Below are 22,559 nucleotides of genomic sequence, written 5' to 3'. Positions count from 1 at the left end.
CAAAGTATAGTCAATTTGACATAAGAACTAGATTATAAGAGGGACAGCCCAAACACAATCCTGGACAGTCTTGTGTGGTCAGACTAACTTTATTAGTGTATGTACTAACAGATGGTATATTCAAAGATTGTAATTATATATGGGATCACTTCAATGGGGCATGAAAAAATATTCCAGAAAAAAAGTAACATGATTATCACTACAATCCCAAATTGTAGTTAAGATGACTTTTTAGCAGAAGAAGAAGACCAGATCCTTCAATAATTATTCAGAAATATATTTTTGAACATAAAACTTGATGTTCATGCAAAGCTTGTGACCATCCTCATGTGAAGACATTCAAGTGATATGACTATTAGAACTGAAAAAACTAACATGAAAAGCACACAAAGTGCACATAAAATAAAAACAAATTTCCAGAGAGTAGCACACCACACACACAGAAGTCTATCGAGCTAAACCCTCATGTTTGCTGTGCCGGAAGTGTCTGGCAAAGGTCACATCAAAAATTTAACTAATTACAATAACAAAATAAGGAAGCCATACAGACACACACACAACTATGATCAGGCAACATTATATTTGAGATAATATGCTTTAAAAACTCATAAGTACTGACATTGAGTCCACAAAACAGTCTCATCTTGATAGCAAACACCAAACAGCGATTTGCTTCATACAAATAAGATACTATCAAGCAAACAACAGCTACAACAATATGCTGTCCTCTACCCGCACTACCAAGAATGGAATCTGATCGTCAACTGAATTTAATTATTTGCTAAACCTGTCTGTGCATCAAGACTAATACACATATATACACACACACACATGCATGTAAACAAGCACACACGTCCACAAGGATCAACAACTCCTGACTATAAACATACACAACTAGTCTAGTGTTGGTGACCATCTGCTAGGAGAGGAAGGGTCTCTTAGAAAAGGTCAAATGTCAGACTGTACACACACACACACACACTTGATGTTATAATTATTGACCGCACCCACTCTCTTCAAGTTTTTTTTTCACCACTTCACCAGCCATCATGTCTTCATAATCAAATCATCACCTCCATCATTACTGGCGACACCAGAGCTCTCCGCCATGATAAAAAAGACAACTGAATCTAATTTGAGTGTGCAAAAGTGGGCGGAGCATATATATCCGAATTCACAGAAATGGCCTCTCTAATTGTAAGTTGACGAGCTTGTTCTTCATCTTCGGATTGTTTTTCATAGATACGCAATACGACTAGGTCTCTATTACGACATTCCTCGATACTTTCTAGTGGACAGAGGCTATGGAGTACTACTACACACACCAATACTCCAGTGACTACTTGACAGATGATGAACAAATGATGAAAGACATTGGTAAATTGTAGCAACAATAAGAAAATTGATATTTTGAGTTTAATAATTCTAGTTTATTGATATTTAGTGTACATGTACACAACCTGATCATTTTGATAGGTATTGTGACTACTAGTAGAATTTTGTGTGCCTTTCTTGTGTATCACATCATAGATATTAAAGTCATTAATATACACAATAAGCTATGTCACATCAATAGCTTCTGTTTTATTTTGTTATACTATTGTCTGTCTTATAGTATCGAATTTTGCTAATGAAAGGATTCAACCACTTGTTTAGAGAAATGGATGAAAAGTCACAAATGGACAAAGGGATCATTAAGGATATGTTTGACAATGGAGTAGTATAACACTAATCCTTATTGTCTCTGAAGGTTATAGTAGTCTTTTTGTTAGCTGCTATATTTCAAAAATTAACATTCAACTGGTATAGAACATTGTGCACAACAAATAAAGGTTATGTTTTATCATTTTGTCTCTTACTTGTAAGTATTTTTTTAAAATGGGTAGAAAGATGAAGCAAAAATCATAGACCAGATTACTAACATTAAAATAAACTACTGTTTCTGAAACTAGTCAAATTGATTATGTGAAACTTTGCATAAGTTTTACATTTTAAAATTTGGGAATTTTTACTGACCTTGACTTGCTTTCCATGTAGTACCTTCTAGTTATAACCATATATGGTAGTAGTTATCTTACTGTGTTTTGCTGTGTCACTACTACTTTAAAATGAAATGAAAAGCACTAAAGTGTGTCCTTGCTGCAGCTAAAATATGACACCATAATGTGTAGTTAGTCTCATATTTTATTCAGCAACAAGTTTGTTTAAAGCTGATGCAATATTCTAATATTTATAAAAAATAATGCAAGTTATGTTGAGCTATACCATGGTGTGGCAATTGAAGATAATTTAATCCCAAGGATGTGGCATAGTTTGTTTTGCTAATAGCAGTTCTTTAAGTCTCTGTTTGTTACGCTAAGTCACTTGACTCACTAAAATAAGTCAAATATTAAGCTTTAAATTGCTTTTCAGCCCCAACAGGATAGTAGCCTTTCACAAAACCAAAACATGCAAGAGGATAGAAAGAAAACTCCTCCTAACATGTGCAAGTAAAGTCTGATCACATGATAATAACTGTCATGATAATTATTATTAACTTGTCAAATAGCATGGACCCAAGATCTTATCAGAACAAGTAAGTAAAATACTATAACTTGAAACAAAGCATTTTTAGGAAAATTTCCATGCTGAAAATGTAGACAATTGCATATTTATCACCCAGCAATCTTTGGGAGCAATAAACTCTACCACTTGCCTGTGCTTTTTAACAACACACAAACACAAGCAAGTACTGTAACCCTCATGCAGGTAGCAGTGAAGATTAATGAAGAGATAACAAAAACAAATCCTGGCTTTGTAATTACCACGCCTACTTTGTATTTTGCATAACCTTAATCTCTCAAACATTGTTTGAATGAAATACACTTGATGTAGCTGTGAGGGTTCTAACACTTTATTTTTTATTTTTTAGTTTTAGTTATAATAAGTTATTAGGTTTTGGTTTTTTATTGTAGTAGGTTTGTTTCTGATTTTAAACACAGTGTAAGAAAGTTATGGTCCCTTTTTATTCCCACTTAAATTCAAAATGAATTTGATTATTTTGTAATGTCAGTACTTTTTCACATGAATGTTCAAGACTTTTTATATAAAATAATCATTTGTTGACTGCATTTACTCAACTGTAAAAATTACTTGTTTAATAAGATGCTGCACAAGAAAGAATTAGTTGCTATCTTCTGTTTTATATAGCTCATGGGAATTGAGATAGACACAGAATATGGTGGATCTGGTAGTACTTTCTTCTCTTCTATTCTGACTATTGAAGAGTTAGCTAAAAGTTGATCCATCAGTTAGTGTCTGTTGTTGATGTTCAAAACACTCTGGTCAATGCCTATTTTCGGAGTTTGCAAATAAGAAATGCAGGACAAATATTTTCCTCGACTTGCAAAGAAATTGGTAAGACAGTACATCTCATTATTTGCCTACTACTTTAAGCTACATTGTGTGTGTGATCTGAATAAATGAATTTTGAACAAGTGTTTGATCTGAGCAAATCTTTACCTATTTCATTTACTATTATAGCTCTTAAAATTAACTAAGGTAGATGTTTTAAAATAATATACAAACAAATTTTGAGATATCAAGTTTCTTTTTTCATGATAATAAATTTTCAATGTATGATGGAGCTGTTTTTCATCTTATCACTCAGTTCATATGTAGATACAGTGTAGATTTGCAATTTATGCTTTTAACTAATAGTCAATTTGTTAAAGTTTTTATAAGAAACTCTCTAAGCAACATAGAAATATCTAATGTAATTATTTATTTTTTTGGTTTGGTGTTGTAGCTGGGAGCTTTTGTCTTTCTGAAACTGGCTTCTGGTAGTGATGCCTTTGCTTTAAAATGCAGTGCCAAACGTGATGGTGATCATTGGATATTGAATGGAGAAAAAATGTGGATTACCAATGCTGAACATGCAGGATTATTTATCGTACATGCTAACTGTGATTTTTCTCAGGTAAGAAGACTACAATGGAAAGCTAGCACTAAAATATTTATTTCAGAGATACAAAGGAATAACAGCATTTATCATTGAGAAGGACACACCTGTTTGAGTATTGGGAAAAAGGAAGACCAAGGTATTTAACTTTGTGCATGTAACACTTGCTAGATTCTTTGATCTTAGCTTGGTATCAGAGCATCCTCAACATGCCCTGTTTATTTTAAATAAGTGTACGTATTGGCAGTGATAAATTACTTGGAGAGTATGGCAAAGGTTATAAATATGCCATAGAAACACTCAATATTGGTCGGATTGGTATAGGAGCACAGGTATTTATTACAAGATAATATTTAAATTAACAAACTAATCTGTATTTATTAGATGATTGGATTAGCTCAAGGAGCTCTTAATGTAACTATTCTTATTTAAAGGGAACGCAGTCAATTTAATACAAAGATTGGAGATTTTCAGGTACTTTGTTCATCATAATGAGCTATATCTATAGCATACTCTTATAGGCTATGAAACATTTGAAAGCAATACTTGCTACTGAAGTGGAGGCTGCACGTCTACTAGTTTATAATGCAGCTAGACTGAAGGATAATGGATTACCTTTTGTCAAAGAAGCAGCAATGGCCAAGTACTATTCATCAGAAGTTATTACTTCTGTTTTATACTAAAAGATAATGATTTTTATAGGTAGCATGCAAAGTTTCTAGTCGATGTGTTAGAAATGATGGGTGGAGTTGGGTTTACAAAAGACTATCCAGTTGAAAAATTTTATAGAGACAGTAAAATTGGTAAGTAATGGTATATACAATATGTGGAATACAATGTTGTCTGTTTAGGTCAATTTATGAGGGAACAAGTTTCATTCAACTGAACACAATCTCTGACTGTGTTGATACAGAGCACAACTTCTAAAATATTATTTGTTGCGAAAAATTTGATATAATATTATTCATAATTATATATTGTTAAGTTCCGATATTAATAAATTAATTTTGATATAATTATTCATAATTAAGTATTGTCGAGTTCCAAATAATTGCTAGTGGGGGTGGCTACCTGGGAAAATCCCTTCTATTTCCCCGTCTTCATCGTTTCGTGACAGCAAATGGCTGTCAATAATGGGAGCAGAAGCACCTTTGGTCGTTCTACAAGGTTAACTGCCTCCCGATCAGCAACAGTATGCACACTTCAACTTAAAGGAATTCCTGATGATGTTACAGAGGAAGAGATTAAAGACGTTCTAGGAAGACAACACACGAAAAATGGGTGCAGGTCGTACGAGTAAGGATTCTGAAAGATACTGCTTTAGTGACTGTAAGAGCTAGTGAACTGGGTGAGTAGTATCTATGGACGTTATTTCTGACCAGATGCTTATAAGTTCCTTTATTTATATGTTCTTCATCAAATTTAGGTTTTCAGGAGCTTAAGGATAAGTTCCTATTGATATACGGGATATGATGTAACATGTAGATGAGTGTGCCATAGTACAGCCACTCCTCCTGTTGTGATTTTACGAGATCTTCCTCGTGGTGTGGGATTAGAGAGTGTGGAAACATACTTGGAAATTCAGGGATAGATGTGAAGAGTATCAATGAAAATGACGAAGATAATACTATTATCATTGAGCTAAATGATCCCATAGGTAATTAATCAAAATACATAATTATATCATTGCATTTAAAATTCCATGTTTGTTAGCATGTTCCAACCTTGAGCTATGTATCAATCTAAACAATGATGTAGGAGGTCATACAATAGTATTTTATAGAAAATACCCCTTGTGGTCCCTCAAAGAATGTCCATGTTTTGATAAATACGTGGAAGTTCTGTTCCTTTATGTTAACTGTAATAGTTTCAATTTCCTCCATTCACTAACTAGACAAGTACATTGGTTTGTGCATATACATTATTTTCTAGTATAAGTCATTTTGCTCCACAAATTAATTCTCATGGTACTACATAACTGGAGTGCCACTAATTTTTTTTGTATGTAGACTCTCTTAACTACACAATATTACTGTTTATTGCTGTCACTATGGATATTGTAGAGATAGTAGTTTCATATCTTCATGTTAAATGTTACTGACTATCTTTTTTAGATCTTCCATATTTGGTAGTAAAGAATCACTTTATGAGACATCAAACTGTTATATTCAGAGAAATATCAACTCCAGAAGAAGACAACTCACTAGAACCTACCTCTGGTCCCTCAGCTTCAGAGAATATTTATTCATACATGGAGGGTATTGAAAAACGTTGGGACCAGTCTCTCATGAAAATTGTGCTCTGAAGATTACTGGAATACAATTTAATGAAACATTAGCTGAGAATGCTTTAAAAATATCTTTTAGTAAAGACCCTTATCATTTACAAGTTGATCGTTGTGTTATCGAAGGAGATACAGCCTATTTGACATTTACAAGTGAACAAGGTTAGTTATTGGATTGGACTTAGTGTACTCAGGTAAATCCTGTGTTCACATCATATAGGAGTGTCTGATGTAATGGCTCATCCACCAAAAAACTCTCTTGGGATGTCCTATTGAATGTACATCAGTACAAATAGCTGATGTATCTGCCTTTCAACCTCCTCCTAGTATGCCTCAAGTTCTCCATATTAGTAATATTCAGCTGAAATGCCAGACCTTTTTTAAACAGTCTCTTCAAATATTATTTACAATAGCTGGGCACACTATGACAGAATGTATCATTGTAGGGCCCTGAGGCATATGTGAAGTTTCAAGACCAAAAATGTAAGACAGCTTTCCTATATTAATGGTTTGTTCCATGAATGAATGAATTTGCTCAGAAAACATCTATCCCATTAATTATACCAACCCTTTGACCTTTCTATTATGTGTTATTGAAGTAATGGTTCATAAAATCATAATAAATCTATTTTATCTCTTTGAAAAACTGTTCTAGTAAGACTTGCATCATATCTAGTAATTTAGAAATTACAGTCTAATGCAAATTTATTGACTGGTTCATTCTTTCACTTAAGCTATGTTGCAGTTGTTAGCTCACCCTCCAGACAATAGCACTGTTTTGGGGTCATCCAGTTATCTATAGCAGTGTGGATGAAGATAAGATACCACTATTATCCAATGGTGATGATGATGATGTTGAGACTTCTGTAGTAGTGGTAGATGGATTACCGTTAGATTTCCCTGGTCTTGAAGAAGCGTTCCCAGTATTCTTGAAAAATGCAACCAAGGCACAGTCTAACTTTTCTTGTGAAATAAAAGATGGAAAAGCTTACATCAAGTATGATGATCCAACAGGTAAGGAGAAAATTATTATTGAGTTACATGTAGTTTATGTATCAAATGATAAAGGCCTTGCTCACACAATGTAAGTAATGAATTTAATTTGTTTTAATCATGAGGGTATTGTAGATAACTAGATTAAAGCATAAGCTTTTAGAAAATGCCTCTTAGAATTCTTAGTAACAAAAAACTAGGTTGACTTACTTACTGCATGGTGATCTTGTCAACACTACACAGTAATTCAGCTACTATAAAAAATGTTCCTGGTGTTTTGTGGTTATCTAAAATTTTACTTAAGATGTTAAAGAGAATGTGCTGAAAATCCTCCAAATGTACCATTCATTGGTAAACAACTCACAGATAAGACAACGACTGCACTGTTACTGGATCACATGTCCACCCAAGATTAGAACATCATCGTCCATCAGATCCTACAGGTTCTCTAGTATGAATAAGTCATCAGTCAAATTACAAAGTTGTATAAAAAACTACCTCCTCCAAGTAAGTAGTAACACACAGTACATGTACATGTTCATACCTTGGAAATCTATTTTTGTCAGGGCCTTCACTAGTAAACATTGCTGTGAATAAATTTGCTATTGATTTTGATGTAATTAATTTCAGTTCAACTCTTTCCTTTCTAGATGAAGCAGAGGAAGAGACTCTTCCTTCAACAGTTCCTACTCCTACCCCAACTCCTCGTACTACATCATATGCTGGAACTATTGTATGAAGAACATTCTGATGGAGTTAAAGACTGGGGTCCTTGGTTTTATCTACATAATTTGACTGGTGTACCATGCCAAAAAAATTCAAATGAAAGGAGCAATGGTGCTGTTGTGGAATGAAAGAGAAGATAGGTAAGAACAGAGAAAGTTATGGAATATTTATATAGGCTAGCTCTTAATTGTATGTACAGGTAATTAAACTTAAGTGCATTTATTTCAAATTATCTTTTTTTTTTAGATGTAAAATCTGTTCGATATAAAGCATCTATTTCTCCCTTTCCTGAGGGTAATGTTATTCTTAACATTGAAGCAACTAAGACCAACAACTAGTGTTCTAATCAAAGGTCCAAAAGATATGCCATCTTATGTGTGGATATGTACTGTGGAGGATTTGGAGAGATTACTGAGAAAAAGGAGCATGGACAAGGAGAATATGTTGTGCGTTTTAGAGACAAAGACAGTAAGTCCATCAAATTGTATTAACTACTAGCACTTGTACAACTGTTTATAAATCAGTCTGTATTGACTAATTAAAGGTTTTTAAAGACTTTGTGTTGCTTTGAGCACCTGTTAAAATATATCTATATTGTATGGATGAGTACATATATATCATTAATGCCAGTAGTAGTACATGCAGCAAGGTTCATTATAGCATATATTATATGTTTTTTTCATCAAGGGTCATCAAAAGATCCTTGATCAAGAAATGCATTCATTAGGTACCCAACCTCTAACAATATCTCGTATCATCCTGTTCTAGCTGAAATTGAACAGACGGACTCTGTATCAAGTGACACACCTCCTCCTCTTCCACCTCGTCCTAACTATCCCTATGCTTGGCCATCTATCAGAGAACAAATTGCCACCAGAATCTGAGAGCTATTATATACATGCTCCTAAAGGAAATGAATAATGATTTACTTGCTATTTATGGAGAAGCACGAATTCGTCAAGGTTATCTTGAAGTGAAGCCATTAAAATAGCTCATACACTGATAGATGGAAACACTAAGTAGATATTGTACTGAACAAGTATAAACAGCATTTACAGAAAGTTGAAACTCCCAATTGAGACAAAGCTATCGCTATGGGTCTTGACCATTTATCTAAATTTAAAGAAACTTATCGTGATTTCATTATAATTTATCTGGTGGTGTTTTAAAAATGGTTGGTCATAGTCAGAGTGTTCATGCAGCCACTGAAGTTATTAACAATATGCTGACAGAAGATGATAGAGATCTCTTTTGACTTTGAAAGACCACCTCGAGAAATTGAATATCTCCTGAAATTGCTAAAAATGAAATTCAAAGCAGTTCAACCTCAGTAAAAATTGTAACAGATCAAGAAAACCCAAGCAAGTTGTCAGCTGTGGTGTCAAGAAATCATTAGATCGTGTAAAACAAAATGCAGAAGAGAACTCTCTCAGGCTCATACTGAAACATACTGTTAACTCAGACAGCTCACAGGCTGTTATCTAGTAGTCAAGGAAAAAACAAAATTGCTGAACATTTACAAGATACAATGAAATCGTTGCATATGTATTTGAGAAGATAGAGCAGAGAGAAGAGTTCACTCATCAAGTTTGTATCCTCTCATCAGATTCAGTGTCTTGCTCTACAGCTAAAGAAAGATCTCTTCTCTTATTGTGAGAAAAAGATTCGACTCTCATCTGAGAGAAGTTCTATTTGTAGTAGCCAAGAGTGGAGGACATTTAACTGAGGAAAATGGCATCGCAATTTTTGCACGCATCATGTTAGCGGAACTGTTATTACATTAACAGGTCAAGACATGCTCTGGCTACGTATTGAAGAGCAAATTGATTCTTTTTTAGATGTTCAGTATGCAATTACTGAAGAATTTCCAGTCAAGGTGCAAAATGGCGGATAATAACAGAACAACAAACCTCACAAGCTTAAAGAGGTTGACAAAGATGCAGGTAAAATGAAGGTTAAGTTGGAATTTCCAATAAAAGTTGGTGAGACATTATGAAGTTTTATTACTCTCCGAGGTGATGTCAAATCAGTTAAACAATATTAAAGGACGGCTGCAGATGATGCTAGATGAAGTTATGAGAAAGAAGTCCCTTTGCAACCTGAGCTGGTCTGCATCAAGTCATCACACAAGGCTTCCTTGCTACAAAGTGTACTGAATTGGAATTTAAACACAAAGTGGTCATAAAGTATGACAGTAAGGAGTAAGTTCCCAATTCCCTGCAAGATATCTTTACAACTCTGGGATCAAGAAGTGAGCCAATGCTCCTCATCGTCTCCTCTATGCTAACTCTCCTAATGGATTTAAGGTCACTGTATATACGGGGATTATACTAAGAAAAAGATGTGATGTCCTCACAACTTTCATCTCTGAGACTCCCAACTTTCAGGAGGATGTCTTCATTGACTCTAGCAACAATTGGTGGACATGAGTACGCTTCTGATATTGAAGCTTCCTAGGAGCTAGGGCTCGATTGATATGTCAGCTACTGTCCATAAAAAATCAGACAGTTGGTAATTTAAAATGCTCTGAGCTCTACCATGTTGTTTACATGTTATACTGGTTCTCCAGGTCTAATACTGTTGTTGAAACAGCTCTGCACGAGTTCTTTAGTCAAGTCTGTATGAATCGATAATGAAGTCATTATTACACCTTTTACTGTCCTCCACTTAATTATCCAGTGGGTGTGCTGTGCTCAAGCTATTTGGACTGTCTTGGCTAGTATGAATTTGGGTATCTACAGGATCTTTCTGTCATGATCTTGTTGAGAATGCTAAGAATAAAGGAATATTTGAAGAGAAGATGCGGAGATTTAGGTATTATATGTATCGCAATCCAATTGCCCGCTCCATGTAAACAACACAGTTGAGTTAAACTCAAAGCTCTCAAAGAGTTGGATGTCGAGGAAACGTAGTGATACTCTTAAGAATGCTATTAAAAATCTAAAGGAAACATGCTGGATTTGTGGTATGTATAGTAAATTAAGATCATAGAGAATTTTGATTGGTTTATTGAATGTATATATGCGCACATTACTAAGATAGGAAAATGTAGTGATGCTTTATTATTTCCTCTTACTATTCTGAAGTGACTTGATTCCCTTGATCAATAGACCAAGGCAAATCATAATAAAATTCTCACAATTAGAAATGAGAATTTCTGTGTGTAGAAGCATATACTACGGTCTGATAATAACACACACAAGAAGTTCTTATGAATCCATTTTATCTTGGTACACGAAGCTTCATTTTTACTGTTTGACATGTTTTGTGTGCCAGACAGTCTCCTGACAATTGAAAATGATGAATAAAGTTAAATTGCACACTTTAAATTCGGAGTATATATAGCAATTGATTACCACAAACAATATGATATAGATGTGACTGATATGCTTTGAACCTTTGAAGCTCTCTTTATAGCTGTGTTGGTGTCTCTAGTATTCACTCCATAGCTATTATAAAGTTCATGTTTTACAGTGACATCAGCATCTGGTAAAACAATTATAAGATGGATTTAACAAATAGTAGTATATAGTCTTATCCTTAATATATGAGTAGGGTTTCCAAATTAGTTTGGATGTAGGAAGGATCTATTGTAACTAACAACACAAAAAATAATGCTACTTTGTCTTTTTAGGTTGATGTATACATCAATTCTAGTAATCCTAATTTAGATCTCTCATCTGGTGAAATATCTAAGAAATTAAAGAAGATGTGTGGCAGAAAATGGTAGATGAAGCTCAGACATACATTAACACTTCAGGAGTGGCTTCAACCTGGTCAAGTAGCAGTAACATCAGCTGATAACACTAATGCCAAAGCTATTTCATGTGGCTTTACCCAAGTATATTGAAAAGCCTCCATAAGAGTGAGTATTTTTCATATGTGGCTACTAGATTGATGCATTTATTTGCTGACCAAACACTTATGGTTAAACCTTGTATGCTCTAGGCTGCAAAGTATTATATATATATATAAAATATTTTTTGTCAAATTAAAGTTAGGATATTTGAAGTTTTTATCACATAGACCATGATGTTGCTAAACATAATTTGACTGATTTTTGACAACCAACATAGCACAATAAAAGGCTTTAAATTAATCAATGCAATAAGAAGATATTTAGATTAGCGGTGCTTGCTATGAGTAATAAATAAATACTGGGTTGAATATGGCCTGCTTTTCTATTACCTGGTGAAGAATGCTCCTAGTTAAGAAAATTGGTGTGCTTTTGATCAATAATATGTTTATGTACCAAAAAAACTTTCTTTACAGTGAACATTTTTCTTTTTTATAGCGGTTTCAGAGAGACCATTCAGAATATTCTTCAAACAGCTAAAACCTATGGCCACAAATCTATGCCATTCCCTGTCTTGGTGCTGCTATCTTGGTTATCAAAAAAGTGAGACTGCTCCAGTTGTCTTTGAAGAAGTAGTGTCGTTTCATGTGAACAATCCTGATGTTATCACATGTTTTCATTTTATTGTTTATCGAGACTCTGACTACAAAGATTATATCAGTGAATACCAGAAGAAGATAGAACAAGTTGATCGAATCACCTAAACCAAAACCAGCCAGTATGTCCAGAAAGTATTCAAGGTAACCAGAGAAGAGGAACAAAAAGAGTGTGGCAGGAAGTGGAGAAGGGCTTAAAGTGTCAACTACTTCTTGGTAATATCACTGCTGAACAAACTGAAGTTATTGTCAACAGTACTTCTATTGATATGAGACATGATACAATAGTATTTGTAAAGCATTCATGCTGCTGCTGGACAGGATTTAAGAATAGCCTGTCAAATGTTTGTAGACCAAAATGTCTTGTTAAAAGATGGTATGATTGTTTCCACAACTGCCAGTGGTACATTACGATGTAACAAAATCTACCATGCTCATGTTCTGGTAAATTGAAAGGAGTACCTCTACACAAGCCCAGAATAATCTTCTCCAGAAAGTTGTCTTTAATTGTCTACAATTAGCTGAGGGTGAGGGCCAAATGTCTTAGCTATGCTGCATTTTGTCTAGGTGTTGGTAACTACACTGTACCTGAGTCAGCTAAACCAACATTGGATGCTATGAAGGAGTTTGCTGAAACAAATCCTACCCACTTGAAAGATGTTTCATATTGTCATATCTGGTGATAGACTATATGGTCACTTTTATGAGTATTTTTGTGAGTATTTTCCTGATGATGGTCTAGTCAAACGGCCTCAGCCTCAGCAAGAATGGGTTTTATGCTGTAATAGGCTCACAGACTGTCTTTAGACCTACGTATGGGGAACAATGTCCCTCCACAAGGTAAACCTAATTTGAAGAAATGCAAGATCACTTTTAAGATTTATGGACTGTACAACAGACTTTGACAATTGTTGAGAAAGATTTGAAAGCATTCATCTATGAAAAGATTATTCATGACATGGTTGACCTTGGAGAGACTGCAAATCTTCTTACAGAATTCGATTATGTTGAAATGGATGAACTTGGAGAAGAGAATGGTGTTGAAGTTAGCATTCAGCCTGAACTAAGTCGAGTACTTGTGAAGGAGATGAGAGATGGTTAGGTTAGAGGATGAGTATGCTACAAAATACAGATGAAAGTTGTGACAATGTCTGCGTTTAATTAACGATCTCCGTGTCTATGAGTGGTCATCACAAGGTGATGATGGCATGCTAAAGCTATATGATCTGAAATTTCCAAACAGCTGGAAGCAGGATACCAACGTAATCAGCGAGTTGGAGTTGATGGTGATGTTATGTGTACTGTTGATTTTGATGCTATGGAGGAGCGTGATGTTACTGGAGTGATAGAGCCATTACTAGGACCAGGAAAATGATCACAGGTATAGTGTGTTTGTTGCTCTTGTTTTGAGTGTAGTGTGTGATTGCTTTGTTGTTTTCTGTACCAGATTATCCACACACATGGAATCTTAAAGACATGGAAATAAGATTGTCATTTTGAAAGTATCAATGCAACATCCAATGAATAGTCAGGCTACTCTGTCGTTTTTTTGAAACACTAGGGAGATTCCAATTATGAAATAGTTAAGTTACAACGAATACAGAATCCATCTGAGTACACAGATACCAGTACTCTCAAAGAAGAGTGGGTGATGCTTCATGGTCAAGGTAGTGTGATGGAGAAAGATTTGTTCCAAAGGAACTAGAAGGAGAGTGTTGACCGATTTGTTCAACAAGGATTAACAGAGGATTTGCAGCTGATCTAATGGTAAGAAACACTTCTCATTGTGTACAAGATCTGTATGCTAGATTTATTCTGATAATTATGAGACAGCAGTAAGCTGTCCATTTAGTTGTGTAGTGGTTACAATTAAGTGATTTCAAAATTTAACCTGTCTCTTCAATGTTGATGATAGTTATTACATTTCTAATGTACTCTCAGTACGATATCATCTTTCTTGTTAAATTTATATTTTCTATTAGTTTCCAGCTGCCCATTATGGTAAAGGAGTCTACTTTGCTCTGAATGTTTCATACTTCTCAATGATAAGTACTCAGCTGGTTGATTCTGATGGTTGTAAACATATTTTAGTGTGTTCTTTACTTGTTTGTAAGTTTACCAAAGGCAATGGGAAGATGACGGTAGCCTCCTGCTCTGCCTGATAACCACAGGTAAATAATACATTATATTATAATATGATATATGTATGCACTGAGGTTAATGTAACATTAGTGTTTAGTGTCAAAGCAGGATTAAGTGTACAAATTTCTACCTTCCATATCAAAATCTAACCTCTGTTTATTGTTAAATAATGACCCAAGCTGAACAAAAATGTTCAAAATATGAGTTTTCCATGAATGCTAGTGCTTGGATGTGTGGGCTGTAGTCCACCAAATATAGTCATTAGTTGCAGTGAGAAATTAAGCCAACTTCTTGTGTACGTATATAAACATGTGCCAAGATCTTCTTAAGGCAAATAATCATTGAGGTTATTTGAGGAATGAGTTATCTTGTACTTACACACTCTGTCCCTATTATTTGTTACAGATCACATATGATACTCTGGTTGAGAAGAAGCTGCTCCAACTATCTTTGTGGCTATGAAAGATTTGCACAGGCATATCCTAAATACTGGCTAACTGTGAAGAAAGTCTGAAACTAGAGCTGGTAAATGAATTTAAATGTATTTTGTAACACTTCTTTTGTAAGTTGTTAATAAAGTTAATTATATGTGATAGTACTTTGATAACTAGTGTTTTTTCTAGAATTATGATGTGATTAATTTTGTAATTTTGAGATGAAACAATTGTTGTTATGAAAATTTTAAAAAGATTCACTCATACACAGTAACATAGTAACACAACACATGTGCAATGAACCTATGTGATAGAATTCTACAACATTTTCTTTGAGTAAATTTACTTCGTATCATCTCGAAACAGACAATAACTCTGAAATACCCTTGGAAACGTTAATTACCTTGGGCTCAATGGTAGCCAGTGATTTGGTTCCATCGTAACTCTATTGTGTTAGGAAATCACAAATACAAATATATTAATGTATAGCAAAGCAGATTAGTATCTCTACTAAAAGCCAGCATATATTAATTTGATGCTAAGCCAAAAATAAAAGCATAACTTTGAAATGTTTTGTAATGTGTAATTGTATTACACATATTGGTGCCATGGTAACATTAATCCTGCTCTATTGTAGGTATTGTCCATTTTTCTAGCTATGGGTTTGGTCTATGTGAGTGCCACTGTTTATCATCTTTACCAGAAGGTACAACGAAGTTTTGATTGGTTTATGAACAAAATCTTTACCAGCTGGTCTGGCCAAAATATGATAAAACTTTTCCTTAGAACTAGCCAATTGTAATTTTCTTATTGCCTTAGCAAAAAGTAGATGTCCTAGAATAGTTATTGTGTACGAGATATTATTAGCTATTACCTTACCTTCTTCTGGTTTTTTAAATAACTGTCCAATAAACTAAGTCAGCACTAGTAATTAAGAGAACATATAATAACAGGAGCAAAGATAATTACTCTTACATTATTTAGGTCTAAATCCTAACTCAGTATAACATTCACTCTGGCACAATATACCAAATAATTTTGGTTTGTTCGAATGAAGTAGATTTAATGGAATATTAAAAGGTGATTAACCAGTTAGATGGAATAAGGCTATATCCCTTGGTTTGATATCTGCATGAGGGAGGGGAGATTTAGTGACTCCACCCACTAATATAATATAACAACTTACAATTCAAACTTGCTATTTTTATGACAAACTTGTCTGTCATTAACCACACTTCCAGAATCTATTAAAATCAGCATTACCAATTAACAATTCTATCCGAAAGTTACCAACTTCTGAATAGTTTCTCCAATAAAGGCTAGCCATGGCTCCAGGGATCATTGTTTATCTGATGTTTCATAAAAGATATTCATGAGCAAAACTAATGGCAATATAGTGTGTGGTTTAATTCTATAATATACTAATAAAGTAGTAACTCTATAATCTACCAACACCTTAAAACAAACTTGAGTATTGATTATGGACTAAGAGATATCCTTACTGATGACAGACAGACAAACTGAGTACTATAACACTTGTCCATAACAGGATGCATGGCATGGTTAATAATTATTAATTTTAATAATATGACCACAAAAAATCACAAACATTTTTATCTCACAAATAGTTGGAGTTGATGTGGTATATCTTTTTGTTTCAACACTAAAAGTGATTGAGAAAATATTTTATTACATCATAAATTAATCCTACTATTAATGAAAATATATGGCACTGGGCTTACCATATCACTACGATCTGTTATATCTGAGTATCATTGAAAAGCATTGCTACAATTACATGGAAATGTAGTGGAAAAACATTGGAAAATCATTGGAAGCCATCTGAAAAGCATATGACTTTGTGCACCTAAAATATCTGAATATTGTATGACTTTGTCTGAAAATTATGAGAATATTACCTGAAATAGTAAATGAAATAGGTAATGCATTGGACAATAAACACAAAGTAAAATAAATAAATAAAACAGAAAGATACATATAAATTAATTAAATGTTCATTGTTTTTTTTGTTTGGGTTCTTTTCCCATTTCGAACCGTAGGTGAGAATATATCTTTGGACGGTTGCACTCCAATTAATACCCTCCACTTGGGCAAGTTTGTCTTAAGTCTCTCAGTCTTCCATATGAAGACATCATCTTTCTAAAATAGAAAATGAAAACCCAAATATAATTGTTGTGCTACAATTGAACAAGTTAAACGCTCTAGTTGACAGAAATGAGATTTTGAATTCTCTTGAATTGTTTTCTGGCAATTCGGGATGATGATGTTTATGATATCATCCATTAGGTGATCATCAAAACAAACTTTTGCATACATATGAGTATCTATAAATCTCAAACAATGAATTGATACTACTAAGAGCTAGAAAGGAGCACTCACCATCGTGAAACCCACGAAAGGTACCAGTTGCTAAATTTCTGGCCTTGATAAGTGACTAAGACGGCAGCCCTTCAAATGTCAATAAACGTTATATAAATGGTATCAATGCAGGAAATACATACCCTATCTTGAAACTTTGAAGCAGAGTCCATCGTCGTCATCTGTAATATGTAAAATAACAGTTTAATTTGATATAATTATCAATACTTTTAATTTTCCTTTTGTCTTAGATTCCTATAATAAAAGTGTAACAAAACATTAAGAACAAGAGCACACACCTTTTCAGTCCTCAGATTATGTGTAGATTGTCCATCTCTATCTAAATAAATGAGGTTTTTAATTAAGCAAAATTATGCAATCTATTATCTGTCATACCTCTTCTGAGTCATCAGATTCACTAGCCTAGGGGAATGCTAGTATGGATAACAAAAAATCCTACACTAAATGGTTTGTTACCTTGATTTTTCTTTTAGAATACTTCATCTTTGTCCTGAATAGATAATACAATATTGTTGAATAGTAATAATTGATAAACAGTGAAACAGTGCATTAATTAATACTGAGATTAAGTGACAATGATCACCTTCCTTTGGCTCTTTTTAGGCAGGTCTTTACCCTATAAACAATTTTAATGTTGAAAAAGGTGCTAATTGCATGCTCTGAGTCATACATAACTAACTTTAGACTTGTAGCGACTTTTGGATTTAGTATCCATAGATACTGACTCAGAGTAGTTTTTAGTCTGAAAGTATATTTCATATCTCGTAAATAGACATTCCAATTCAAACCTTTTGTTTGTTCCTGCAAAGTAATAAATTATTATCATGACCAAAACACTCACCTCTTTTTTCAACATCACAACATTCTGGATCGCTTGAAGTTGACTTGATGGAGAATAGGATGGTATCTTTGTTTTTGTTACTTTAACTTTCTAAAAAGCTTTAACATTTTCATTACATCTTCAAGTGCTGACCTTTTCACTCTTGTACTTTTGTATCTGTCCAAGAATAACTCAAAAGATAAATTGAAAAACTATGGTGGTATACCTTTTTCCTCTTACTTGCTTTTTTTTTCTACAAGAATGTAAATGAACCATCAATCAATTAATGTTTATGTACCCTTTTTTAGATAGTGTTTAGCTTCAATAAGGGACTTCGCTAAAACTTTGTCTACATCCTTTTCATACCCACTGAGTGATGGACATTGGCTATATATCTGTGGTTACAGCAACTTAACTTGTTCACAAAATGAGATCATACTAACTCTATCATGAATATGTTTTAGCCTGGAGGCTGCAGATCTTTTATTGTCCCCCGGCCGGCCAAATCTGTGCTTCTATTGAAGCTTTCTTTAACATGTGCTGTAAGAGTATTTTAATTGCTTATTGCCATATTTAAAGAAATGAAGAGTGATTAAGGAACTAGCAACTTTGCCATTGGTTGCAGTGATGACTATTTTATATATACATCTAATCATTAACGTTTGGATTATCCGGGACAGAATAAAGTGTTTCATTGCAATGGTTAGTGAGTAGTTATAGTTATGACTAATATGTCTTTTGTGGTATTGACTTTCTTTCTTTTTTCGCTTGTCTATTATAGGTGCTGGAGCATATGCTGGTTGTGTTTATTGTAAATTAAAGGAGGAGTATATAGTAAAACTTTGAAGAAAATGGTCTATCTTGGACACAGACGGTTTCTTACTCCATTACATCCTCTTCATGATGATATCACTCATCATTTCCTCATAAAAAAGATAACAATCATCCTCCTGCTCAAAAACACATGGCATATATTGATCGCTACAATGATAAGTATGAACAAGCTCCTGATGCAAAACGAAAGAAGTTATCACGAAAGTCGGATGCAAGGGTAGCTATGTTTTTAAGAGCACTTCCTCAACACAACAGAGTGAACAAGTACACCAGACGGAGCCAATGCATTGATAAAGAATATCTCAGAACATTTAGTGTACGCTTGATTTCTGGAGTAGAAGATTCTCGAGCGTTCGTGAAGAGGAGAGACTACGTAATCGTTTTGAGTCATCTTGGATTACTACTTCTACTCAATTACCACCAGCACCTTTTTCTCTTTGTGCTTTTTTTTTTTTGAAGATCAAATTATATGTGCCAATAAACAGGGCAAAGTCAATACGCATTCCATCAACATAGACGTTTGAATGGCGCCCTTGTGCTATATTCAATGTTAGGTATGAAAAGCCACGAATGGAAGGATATCGTGTGTAGTGGGATATTGAAATTTTGCATTCGCGACCTAATAGGACCACAGCAGCAGTCAACTTTGTTGCCTTTGTGATGTGTGATGACACGTCTTTGCTCACATGAAGTGGATGCTCAGACTTTTGAGAATTTGGAAGCTGACACAGAATCATGCTCTTGCTCTACTTGAAAGAGACTTTCCAGTGTCACTTAATGTAATTGTTTTTATCTTCTACATCACTTACCGACTTATATTAAAAACTTTGGACCAGTTTCAGGTTATTGGATGTACCCATTCGAGGCGTTTAATTCTTGGGATAGCCAGGAGGGTGAAAAACCGTCGTTACCTGAGGCGACAGTTATGGAAACCTACCTGCATATACGAGTGGTTTATTCGTATTAGCATGCCAGAAAAATCCTACCAAACTACTTTCTCATCCATTTTTGATGATCTGAGAAGGACATAGTGATATTTACAGAGGAGCAGTTTAGGAAGTTTGGATAACAGTCAGTTAAGTCACCTCCAACAGTATTACAGACAGACAAATACAGATTGATGACAGTTTGTGTAATCGATATTTTGGAGAGAGAGAAAAGGGCAAGAAAAAGACATGAACCTCAGATATTTTCCATCTATGGAAGAATGGACTCCTTCAATGGGATCCCCATTATGTGAAAAAGAGATATTGATGTGTCTGGGACCATCAAAAGAAATACGTATATTTAAAAGTGTTAACCATGAATTTTCAAGAGGAAAGAGTAATAAAGTTTACATCTAAATCAAACTTCAACATCATCAACATGTTCGTCCATAAGTTGCCATCCACCCATCATCTTCTGGGTGACATTTTGGGAACATTAAAGTTCTCTTTCCTCACACACACTTTTTGTGAATTTACACAAAAGTTGCTTACATCAAGTGGTATGGTAATTGCAGAATATGATCAAGGTTCTTGTTTCTATACTGTTCACACAGATGCATCAATTAGATATTAACCCATTGTTCTGGTCTCAGACCTGGATTGGTCCATTTGTAACAGCTTTGGATATAATTGACTCCAATAAACTGTGGATCCTTAATTCTAATCAATTTGGAATAACTCAAATTGATTAATGTTATAGTTTGGACATTATACATACATTGACAAAGGTGATAAGTATTCTATTAGTTTCATTAATCATTGTCTTTTTTAAAAACTTTTTCTTTGAATCAAAACTGGGACAAATTGTATCCCGTTTCTTTTGAAAACCTTCTTCCAACCTGGGGGGTGTAAGATGCCCCCCTCTTGCAACTCGCATGGCTGAGATGGGTAAAACAGGACCACAGTAGTCCTCATCAATAACATATTCTTCTTCAATGAACATCTGGAGTAGAAGCTCTTCTTCTTTAGTTTGCACTTCTTTTTGATACTTTTTTTAATTGTCTCGTTTGAGTTGGAGCATCAACCTATTTGATTGTTAAAAGTATGTAGCATGCAACATTGCTTTCGTACCTTTTCAGCCATTTCTAAACAGTAAAATGAGAAACAAGACCTATGTGTATAGTACAAAAACTTACCAGAAAGGTGACAAAAAAATTTTCAGATGATGAGGTGCATGGCTTTAAGATATGCCTACTAAAATCAGATCTTTTTTACATTGGTGTTCAGGTATCTGAATTTTTTCAGATATTTTTTATTTACTTCAGACATAATTCAGACTTTTTGCAACAAATTCCAGACATTATACATTTCAGGAAGATTATAAAGGGCAATTTATTCCAATTCTTTTCAGACATGTGTGAAAAAAATTGATAGTATTTAGATATTTTCAGATATATCATTGCAGTAGTGATTCTCTGACTATATAGCTGTCATACATGTTCTGTGTGTTTTGATTGCAGTAATAAGGTAACAAACACTCTTAGCTGATTAGGATCTTCAGATCCTATACTAGATAGTGTTTCTCAGTAGCTAGAAAAAACATCTGCCATAATCTTCACTTCATCAAATGTTTCTTTAGAGATGACCTTCTCTGTACATAAGGACTGAACAACAATGTCCATAGGAAGAAACAAGATGTTCAAAACTCAAGTGTTCCTGTAATGTTGACTAGGAGTTCCTTTTGCACGTTTTGTTAATGTAGAAAATCTAAACTCAAGAAAGGTCATTTTTGTTCACTTTATTTTATTGTCTCTTTTTATCTCTCTGCAATTGTGTTTCTCATAATGACTTTGTTAATGTTTGTATGACGCTCTTCCTGGTAACGTCTAGGGTGGTAGCAGCCACCCAATTCAAACATTTTAGTGATTTGAAATCACTATTTCATTCATCATTCTGCATAGTTTCTAGTCTAGTGGTAGTCTCGTCCCCAGTTTCTAGTAGGTCTGGGACGAGGATCTAGTCAGTGGTATCTAACTAAGAGAACCTATCAAGTGCTGTTCTGCTCACAATAATTCATTAAGTGGTAGAGGTAGCTGAACTTTGGAAACTGAGAAATTTTTAGGAGAGAATTAAAATGGACGTTAGTTTAGTGTTAAATCCGAGTCACACAAACTGTGCTTTTTTAAAGGGGGGGGAGGGGGCCCATTTTTTTTTCTTTAAACATGGTTTCAAGCGATATTTAAATTTGTTGGTAATTCAGTTGCAAATGCTTCTCAGGGGTTTTTTGCAATTAAAATCTTTTTTTCATACTTAAAAAAGAAGAGTGGAGTCACCTGGTTGGTAATATAATAAAAGTGTCAGATTGGGTAAGTTTGTCATTGATAGATTAATAGGCCCAAAATTTAAAAGGCAAATGTGAATTTTTTCTCAAAAAGATATACCAGTTTATAAAAATAATTAATACTTATTGGGGAGGGGTTTCATAAAAGAATAGTCTAAAAAAGACTTTTTTCTTAGCTCAATCGCTTCCATTGTGTTTACTACAGAAAGTATTACATCCTCCCAAATCTGAAGAAATCAGAATCGCAAAGTTCAAAAAGACAAATAG

At 34.2% G+C, this 22,559-nt stretch overlaps 1 pseudogene; it reads left to right on the top strand.

Moving 5' to 3' along the window:
• Positions 1-3,357: 3,357 nt before the first annotated feature.
• On the top strand, positions 3,358-4,867 carry LOC121366158 (annotated as a pseudogene).
• The last annotated feature ends 17,692 nt before the right edge of the window (positions 4,868-22,559 follow it).

The sequence above is a fragment of the Gigantopelta aegis genome, unplaced genomic scaffold, assembly GCF_016097555.1.
Source record: "Gigantopelta aegis isolate Gae_Host unplaced genomic scaffold, Gae_host_genome ctg4878_pilon_pilon, whole genome shotgun sequence".
Classification (NCBI taxonomy): domain Eukaryota; kingdom Metazoa; phylum Mollusca; class Gastropoda; order Neomphalida; family Peltospiridae; genus Gigantopelta; species Gigantopelta aegis.
Note: the sequence above shows the minus strand (reverse complement) of the source record. Positions and strands in the feature narration are given on the sequence as shown.